General features: G+C 52.8%; 1 protein-coding gene across 4 annotated transcripts in view; it reads right to left on the reverse strand.

The window, feature by feature from the left end:
• Positions 1-6,762, reverse strand: part of PNPLA7 (patatin like domain 7, lysophospholipase) — a 207,482-nt gene extending 200,720 nt beyond the window's left edge. The window contains exon 1 of one of the 4 annotated variants that reach the window (XM_075324460.1): positions 6,691-6,762. The gene's annotated coding sequence lies outside the window, so the exon portion shown is untranslated. Of the gene's footprint in view, positions 1-6,618 lie in introns of all 4 variants that reach the window. The other 3 variants (XM_075324462.1, XM_075324461.1, XM_075324463.1) reach the window with 3 other exon arrangements.
• Between the last annotated feature and the right edge of the window lie 3,939 nt (positions 6,763-10,701).

Here is a 10,701-nt window from a genome sequence, read left to right on the forward strand (position 1 = left end):
CCCTCCTCCCCCTCTATAAATGAGTACGGCCCCCTCCTCCCCCTCTATAAATGAGTACGGCCCCCTCCTCCCCCTCTATAAATGAGTACGGCCCCCTCCTCCCCCTCTATAAATGAGTACGGCCCCCTCCTCCCCCTCTATAAATGAGTACGGCCCCCTCCTCCCCCTCTATAAATGAGTACGGCCCCCTCCTCCCCCTCTATAAATGAGTACGGCCCCCTCCTCCCCCTCTATAAATGAGTACGGCCCCCTCCTCCCCCTCTATAAATGAGTACGGCCCCCTCCTCCCCCTCTATAAATTAGTACGGCCCCCTCCTCCCCCTCTATAAATTAGTACGGCCCCCTCCTCCCCCTCTATAAATTAGTACGGCCCCCTCCTCCCCCTCTATAAATTAGTACGGCCCCCTCCTCCCCCTCTATAAATTAGTACGGCCCCCTCCTCCCCCTCTATAAATTAGTACGGCCCCCTCCTCCCCCTCTATAAATTAGTACGGCCCCCTCCTCCCCCTCTATAAATTAGTACGGCCCCCTCCTCCCCCTCTATAAATTAGTACGGCCCCCTCCTCCCCCTCTATAAATTAGTACGGCCCCCTCCTCCTCCTCTTTAAATTAGTACGGCCCCCTCCTCCTCCTCTATAAATTAGTACGGCCCCCTCCTCCTCCTCTATAAATTAGTACGGCCCCCTCCTCCTCCTCTATAAATTAGTACGGCCCCCTCCTCCTCCTCTATAAATTAGTACGGCCCCCTCCTCCTCCTCTATAAATTAGTACGGCCCCCTCCTCCTCCTCTATAAATTAGTACGGCCCCCTCCTCCTCCTCTATAAATTAGTACGGCCCCCTCCTCCTCCTCCCCCTCTATAAATTAGCACGGCCCCCTCCTCCCCCTCTATAAATTAGCACAGCCCCCTCCTCCTCCTCTATAAATTAGCACGGCCCTCTCCTCCCCCTCTATAAATTAGCACGGCCCCCTCCTCCTCCTCCTCCTCCTCTATAACTTAGCACGGCCCCCTCCTCCTCCTCTATAAATTAGTACGGCCCCCTCCTCCTCCTCTATAAATTAGTACAGCCCCCTCCTCCTCCTCTATAAATTAGTACAGCCCCCCTCATCTATAGATTAGCACAGCCTGAGGGCAGTAGTTGATTTGATCTTGAATTACACCCAGTTTTACTTATTACTGATACCGCCTAAGGCTACGTGCGCACGTTGCGTAAATACATGCAGTTACGCTGCGCTTTGTAGCGCAGCGTAACTGCATGCGTCCTGCGTCCCCTGCACAGTCTATGGAGATTGTGCAGGGGCCGTGCGCACGTGGCGTCTTAGAGCGCAGCGCTTCGGCTGCTGCCCGAAGCGCTGCGTTCTAAGAAGTGACATGTCACTTCTTCCGTGCGCTTTGCCGGCAGCTCCTGCTCTGTCTATGGCAGAGCGCATGGAATCGGCTTTTTTTTTTTTCTCTACGGACATTTTCTGCAGCGATTTGAAGCGCACGTGTGCTCTTCAGATCGCTGCAGAAATTTCTGCAGGACTAGTACGCAACGTGCGCACATAGCCTTATACACCGGCTCTACCACATGGTGTGAACAGTGACATACACAGATACCATAACACACACTATACAATATATCCAGATATCACGGCGTACAGAAACATTCCTGAGACCTCTACAAGGAGGTACTGAAGTATATTTGGTTTGGATATACTATAATATCGTTACTCTCTGACAAGTGCTAGGTTTTAGCAGATGGGGGGGGGGGGGTGATGTCATTTTTAAATTTTCATAAAGAAAAATATGAAGTGAAAATCAAAACTTCAGCAAAAGCTTTCCAGAAGTGTCAGTCTTGCAGGATGACGCGGCTCTGATATTGTCCATCATATCCCAAATTCTACCGATTTAACCCCATCGGATTATTAGCCCTTTCTGACAAGCCCCCCCCCTCCCTAGGACAGCACTGTACAGTGTGTGCTTATATTACATACAGGGACAGGACAGCACTGTACAGTGTGTGCTTATATTACATACAGGGACAGGACAGCACTGTACAGTGTGTGCTCACATTATATACAGGGACAGGACAGCGCTGTACAGTGTGTGCTCATATTATATACAGGGACAGGACAGTGCTGTACAGTGTGCGCTCACAGTATATACAGGGACAGGGCAGCACTGTACAGTGTGTGCTCATATTATATACAGGGACAGGACAGTGCTGTACAGTGTGTGCTCACAGTATATACAGGGACAGGGCAGCACTGTACAGTGTGTGCTTATATTATATACAGGGACAGGACAGCACTGTACAGTGTGCGCTCATAGTATATACAGGGACAGGACAGCACTGTACAGTGTGTGCTTATATTGTATACAGGGACAGGACAGCACTGTACAGTGTGTGCTCATATTATATACAGGGACAGGACAGTGCTGTACAGTGTGTGCTCACAGTATATACAGGGACAGGACAGCGCTGTACAGTGTGCGCTCACAGTATATACAGGGACAGGGCAGCACTGTACAGTGTGCGCTCATATTATATACAGGGACAGGACAGTGCTGTACAGTGTGTGCTCATAGTATATACAGGGACAGGGCAGCACTGTACAGTGTGCGCTCACAGTATATACAGGGACAGGGCAGCACTGTACAGTGTGCGCTCACAGTATATACAGGGACAGGGCAGCACTGTACAGTGTGCGCCCACAGTATATACAGGGACAGGACAGCACTGTACAGTGTGCGCTCACAGTATATACAGGGACAGGGCAGCACTGTACAGTGTGTGCTCACAGTATATACAGGGACAGGGCAGCACTGTACAGTGTGTGCTTATATTATATACAGGGACAGGGCAGCACTGTACAGTGTGTGCTTATATTGTATACAGGGACAGGACAGTGCTGTACAGTGTGTGCTCATAGTGTATACAGGGACAGGACAGTGCTGTACAGTGTGTGCTCATAGTATATACAGGGACAGGACAGCACTGTACAGTGTGCGCTCATATTATATACAGGGACAGGACAGCACTGTACAGTGTGTGCTCACAGTATATACAGGGACAGGGCAGCACTGTACAGTGTGCGCTCATAGTATATACAGGGACAGGACAGCACTGTACAGTGTGCGCTCACAGTATATACAGGGACAGGACAGCACTGTACAGTGTGCGCTCATAGTATATACAGGGACAGGGCAGCACTGTACAGTGTGCGCTCACAGTATATACAGGGACAGGGCAGCGCTGTACAGTGTGTGCTCATATTATATACAGGGACAGGACAGCACTGTACAGTGTGCGCTCATATTATATACAGGGACAGGACAGCACTGTACAGTGTGCGCTCATAGTATATACAGGGACAGGACAGCGCTGTACAGTGTGCGCTCATTATATACAGGGACAGGACAGCACTGTACAGTGTGTGCTCATATTATATACAGGGACAGGACAGCACTGTACAGTGTGCGCTCATATTATATACAGGGACAGGACAGCACTGTACAGTGTGCGCTCATAGTATATACAGGGACAGGACAGAGCTGTACAGTGTGCGCTCATAGTATATACAGGGACAGGACAGCACTGTACAGTGTGCGCTTATATTGTATACAAGGACAGGACAGCACTGTACAGTGTGCTCATATTATATACAGGGACAGGACAGCACTGTACAGTGTGCGCTCACAGTATATACAGGGACAGGGCAGCACTGTACAGTGTGCGCTCACATTATATACAGGGACAGGACAGCGCTGTACAGTGTGTGCTTATATTGTATACAGGGACAGGGCAGCACTGTACAGTGTGCGCTCACAGTATATACAGGGACAGGGCAGCACTGTACAGTGTGTGCTCATATTATATACAGGGACAGGACAGCACTGTACAGTGAGTGCTTATATTGTATACAGGGACAGGACAGTGCTGTACAGTGTGCGCTCACAGTATATACAGGGACAGGACAGTGCTGTACAGTGTGCGCTCACAGTATATACAGGGACAGGACAGTGCTGTACAGTGTGCGCTCACAGTATATACAGGGGACAGGACAGCGCTGTACAGTGTGCGCTCACAGTATATACAGGGACAGGGCAGCACTGTACAGTGTGTGCTCATATTATATACAGGGACGGGACAGCACTGTACAGTGTGTGCTCATATTATATACAGGGACGGGACAGCACTGTACAGTGTGCGCTCATATTATATACAGGGACAGGACAGCGCTGTACAGTGTGCGCTCACAGTATATACAGGGACAGGACAGCACTGTACAGTGTGTGCTCATATTATATACAGGGACGGGACAGCACTGTACAGTGTGCGCTCACAGTATATACAGAGACAGGACAGCACTGTACAGTGTGCGCTCATATTATATACAGGGACAGGACAGCGCTGTACAGTGTGCGCTCACAGTATATACAGGGACAGGGCATTACTGTACAGTGTGCGCTCACATTATATACAGGGACAGGACAGCGCTGTACAGTGTGCGCTCATAGTATATACAGGGACAGGGCAGCGCTGTACAGTGTGTGCTCATTATATACAGGGACAGGACAGCACTGTACAGTGTGCGCTCATAGTATATACAGGGACAGGACAGCACTGTACAGTGTGCGCTCATAGTATATACAGGGACAGGACAGCGCTGTACAGTGTGCGCTCATAGTATATACAGGGACAGGACAGCGCTGTACAGTGTGTGCTCATATTATATACAGGGACAGGACAGCACTGTACAGTGTGCGCTCATAGTATATACAGGGACAGGACAGCACTGTACAGTGTGCGCTCATAGTATATACAGAGACAGGACAGCACTGTACAGTGTGCGCTCATAGTATATACAGGGACAGGACAGCACTGTACAGTGTGTGCTCATAGTATATACAGGGACAGGACAGCACTGTACAGTGTGCGCTCATAGTATATACAGGGACAGGACAGCACTGTACAGTGTGCGCACACATATACAGGGACAGGACAGCACTGTACAGTGTGCGCTCATAGTATATACAGGGACAGGACAGCACTGTACAGTGTATGCTCGTTATACAGGGACAGGACAGCGCTGTACAGTGTATGCTCGTTATACAGAGACAGGACAGCACTGTACAGTGTGCGCTCATAGTATATACAGGGACAGGACAGCACTGTACGCACACATATACAGGGACAGGACAGCACTGTACAGTGTGCGCTCATAGTATATACAGGGACAGGACAGCACTGTACAGTGTGCGCTCATAGTATATACAGGGACAGGACAGCACTGTACAGTGTGCGCTCATAGTATATACAGGGACAGGACAGCACTGTACAGTGTGCGCTCATAGTATATACAGGGACAGGACAGCACTGTACAGTGTGCGCTCATAGTATATACAGGGACAGGACAGCACTGTACAGTGTGTGCTCGTTATACAGGGACAGGACAGCGCTGTACAGTGTGTGCTCGTTATACAGAGACAGGACAGCACTGTACAGTGTATGCTCGTTATACAGGGACAGGACAGCGCTGTACAGTGTGCGCACACATTATATACAGGGACAGGACAGCACTGTACAGTGTGTGCTCGTTATACAGGGACAGGACAGCGCTGTACAGTGTGCGCACACATTATATACAGGGACAGGACAGCACTGTACAGTGTATGCTCGTTATACAGGGACAGGACAGCGCTGTACAGTGTGTGCTCGTTATACAGGGACAGGACAGCGCTGTACAGTGTATGCTTGTTATACAGGGACAGGACAGCGCTGTACAGTGTGCGCACACATTATATACAGGGACAGGACAGCACTGTACAGTGTATGCTCGTTATACAGGGACAGGACAGCGCTGTACAGTGTGTGCTCGTTATACAGGGACAGGACAGCACTGTACAGTGTATGCTCGTTATACAGGGACAGGACAGCACTGTACAGTGTATGCTCGTTATACAGGGACAGGACAGCGCTGTACAGTGTGCGCACACATTATATACAGGGACAGGACAGCACTGTACAGTGTATGCTCGTTATACAGGGACAGGACAGCGCTGTACAGTGTGTGCTCGTTATACAGGGACAGGACAGCGCTGTACAGTGTGTGCTCGTTATACAGGGACAGGACAGCGCTGTACAGTGTATGCTTGTTATACAGGGACAGGACAGCGCTGTACAGTGTGCGCACACATTATATACAGGGACAGGACAGCACTGTACAGTGTGTGCTCATAGTATATACAGGGACAGGACAGCGCTGTACAGTGTGCGCTCATAGTATATACAGGGACAGGACAGCACTGTACAGTGTGTGCTCGTTATACAGAGACAGGACAGCACTGTACAGTGTATGCTCGTTATACAGGGACAGGACAGCGCTGTACAGTGTGCGCTCATAGTATATACAGGGACAGGACAGCGCTGTACAGTGTGCGCACACATTATATACAGGGACAGGACAGCACTGTACAGTGTGTGCTCGTTATACAGGGTCATTGCTTTGCACCATACAGTGTACAGCTCTGTCACCGCGCACACATTGCTGCACACATCCCGCGGGGTAACTCCTGGGATCACTGCGGTCCCTGCCCCGCCCGCTCCTCCTGCAGTCTCCGGGCCATACACACCTGTACTCCCGCCCGTCCACCAGCACAGCTATCACCGAGTATAAGCCCACAGGCCGCCGCCGCTCCACTCACCGGCGCTCCGGTAAACAGCGCTGAGTCCCGCCTCCTCGTCCTCCCCACCTGACACTATTCACATGACTCACGCTCTCTCCTGCGGATTGGCTGTTGAGAGATAGAGCGCTGACGAATCACAGCGCTGCTTCCATCAGGGGAACTTCCGGTAACGCCCCTTTCCGTGTTTGGCCACCTTTCACACGTCCGCGTTTTCGGGCCGTGCGACATCTGTTTTCACAGTTCATACGTACAGGAAACGTCCGTTTTCCTCCAGCAGCACGGATGTCACAAGGACCGCACACTGATGTGACATGGGTACCGGAGAAAACACGGGTCACATAAAAATAAAGAATTCTACTTACCTGTCTCCAGCGCAGCTGCCTCTGCCTCTGCTGTTACTTCCGGGTCCTGCTCATTATGCTCATGCATACGGTAGTCACTGCACTCACCAGAAGCAACAGCAGCGCAGGGGACAGGTAAGTATACAGCTCATGCTGTACCTGTGCTATCCGGATGTCACACGGAAAACACACAGGGACATACACAACTACACTACAGACCGTGACACGTGTAGCAGTGCAGTCTAGATCCAGAGCGCGGAAATATGGGAGGAGGACCTGGGGCGAATGGAGGACCAGGGAAAAAACCTGGAGAGGGGGATCGATGGAAAACCCCCAGGGAGGAGAACCAGGGTGTGAGGACAAACAGACAGGAGGATGCGCTAATACACTGCGGGAGCGGAGGGGTTAACTTCAAAGTGCAACAAAAATATAGATGAAAATTACACTTGGTGCAGTGTGTCTGAAGAGAGGAGATGAAGTTAGATTCTATACCCCTACCCCAAAGAGAGCACCCAGCAGAAACAGGCGGCGGAGTAACCCCATACACCAGCACCGGCAGAGCGCTCTCCATACACCAGCACCGGCAGAGTGTTCCCTATATACCAGCACCGGCAGAGCGCTCTCCATACACCAGCAACGCCAGAGTGTTCCCTATATACCAGCACCGGCAGAGCGCTCTCCATACACCAGCACCGGCAGAGTGTTCCCTATATACCAGCACCGGCAGAGCGCTCTCCATACACCAGCACCGGCAGAGTGTTCCCTATATACCAGCACCGGCAGAGCGCTCTCCATACACCAGCACCGGCAGAGTATTCCCTATATACCAGCACCGGCAGAGCGCACTCCATACACCAGCACCGGCAGAGTGTTCCCTATATACCAGCACCGGCAGAGCGCTCTCCATACACCAGCACCGGCAGAGTGTTCCCTATATACCAGCACCGGCAGAGCGCTCTCCATACACCAGCACCGCCAGAGTGTTCCCTATATACCAGCACCGGCAGAGCGCTCTCCATACACCAGCACCGGCAGAGCGCTCTCCATACACCAGCAACGCCAGAGTGTTCCCTATATACCAGCACCGGCAGAGCGCTCTCCATACACCAGCACCGCCAGAGTGTTCCCTATATACCAGCACCGGCAGAGCGCTCTCCATACACCAGCACCGCCAGAGTGTTCCCTATATACCAGCATCGGCAGAGCGCTCTCCATACACCAGCACCGGCAGAGCGCTCTCCATACACCAGCAACGCCAGAGTGTTCCCTATATACCAGCACCGGCAGAGCGCTCTCCATACACCAGCACTGGCAGAGCGCTCCCCATACACCAGCACCGGCAGAGCGCTCCCCATACACCAGCACCGGCAGAGTATTCCCTATATACCAGCACCGACAGAGCGCTCTCCATACACCAGCACCGGCAGAGCGCTCTCCATACACCAGCACCGCCAGAGTATTCCCTATATACCAGCACCGGCAGAGCACACTCCATACACCAGCACCGGCAGAGTGTTCCCAATATACCAGCACCGGCAGAGCGCTCTCCATACACCAGCACCGGCAGAGTGTTCCCTATATACCAGCACCGGCAGAGCGCTCTCCATACACCAGCACCGGCAGAGCGCTCTCCATACACCAGCACCGGCAGAGCGCTCTCCATACACCAGCACCGCCAGAGTATTCCCTATATACCAGCACTGGCAGAGCACACTCCATACACCAGCACCGGCAGAGTGTTCCCAATATACCAGCACCGGCAGAGCGCTCTCCATACACCAGCACCGGCAGAGTATTCCCTATGCACCAGCACCGCCAGAGCACACTCCATACACCAGCACCGGCAGAGTGTTCCCTATATACCAGCACCGGCAGAGCGCTCTCCATACACCAGCACCGGCAGAGTGTTCCCTATATACCAGCACCGGCAGAGCGCTCTCCATACACCAGCACCGCCAGAGTGTTCCCTATATACCAGCACCGGCAGAACGCTCTCCATAAACCAGCACCGCCAGAGTGTTCCCTATATACCAGCACCGGCAGAGCGCTCTCCATACACCAGCACCGCCAGAGTGTTCCCAATATACCAGCACCGGCAGAGCGCTCTCCATACACCAGCACCGGCAGAGTATTCCCTATATACCAGCACCGGCAGAGCACACTCCATACACCAGCACCGGCAGAGTGTTCCCTATATACCAGCACCGGCAGAGCGCTCTCCATACACCAGCACCGGCAAAGTGTTCCCTATATACCAGCACCGGCAGAGCGCTCTCCATACACCAGCACCGGCAGAGTATTCCCTATATACCAGCACCGGCAGAGCACACTCCATACACCAGCACCGGCAGAGTGTTCCCTATATACCAGCACCGGCAGAGCGCTCTCCATACACCAGCACCGGCAGAGTGTTCCCTATATACCAGCACCGGCAGAGCGCTCTCCATACACCAGCACCGCCAGAGTGTTCCCTATATACCAGCACCGGCAGAACGCTCTCCATAAACCAGCACCGCCAGAGTGTTCCCTATATACCAGCACCGGCAGAGCGCTCTCCATACACCAGCACCGGCAGAGTATTCCCTATATACCAGCACCGGCAGAGCGCACTCCATACACCAGCACCGGCAGAGTGTTCCCTATATACCAGCACCGGCAGAGCGCTCTCCATACACCAGCACCACCAGAGTATTCCCTATATACCAGCACCGGCAGAGCACACTCCATACACCAGCACCGCCAGAGTGTTCCCTATATACCAGCACCGGCAGAGCGCTCTCCATACACCAGCACCGGCAGAGTATTCCCTATATACCAGCACCGGCAGAGCGCACTCCATACACCAGCACCGGCAGAGTGTTCCCTATATACCAGCACCGGCAGAGCGCTCTCCATACACTAGCACCGCCAGAGTGTTCCCTATATACCAGCACCGGCAGAGCGCTCTCCATACACCAGCACCGGCAGAGTATTCCCTATATACCAGCACCGGCAGAGCACACTCCATACACCAGCACCGGCAGAGTGTTCCCTATATACCAGCACCGGCAGAGCGCACTCCATACACCAGCACCACCAGAGTATTCCCTATATACCAGCACCGGCAGAGCGCTCTCCATACACCAGCACCGCCAGAGTGTTCCCTATATACTAGCACCGGCAGAGCGCTCTCCATACACCAGCACCGCCAGAGTGTTCCCTATATACCAGCACCGGCAGAGCGCACTCCATACACCAGCACCGCCAGAGTATTCCCTATATACCAGCACCGGCAGAGCGCTCTCCATACACCAGCACCGCCAGAGTGTTCCCTATATACCAGCACCGGCAGAGCGCTCTCCATACACCAGCACCGCCAGAGTGTTCCCTATATACCAGCACCGCCAGAGCGCTCTCCATACACTAGCACCGCCAGAGTGTTCCCTATATACCAGCACCGGCAGAGCGCTCTCCATACACCAGCACCGCCAGAGTATTCCCTATACACCAGCACCGGCAGAGTATTCCCTATATACCAGCACCGCCAGAGTGTTCCCTATATACCAGCACCGGCAGAGCGCACTCCATACACCAGCACCGCCAGAGTGTTCCCTATATACCAGCACCGGCAGAGCGCACTCCATACACCAGCACCGCCAGAGTATTCCCAATACACCAGCACCGACAGAGTATTCCCTATATACCAGCA

This window comes from Anomaloglossus baeobatrachus, chromosome 9, assembly GCF_048569485.1.
Source record: "Anomaloglossus baeobatrachus isolate aAnoBae1 chromosome 9, aAnoBae1.hap1, whole genome shotgun sequence".
Classification (NCBI taxonomy): Eukaryota; Metazoa; Chordata; class Amphibia; order Anura; family Aromobatidae; genus Anomaloglossus; species Anomaloglossus baeobatrachus.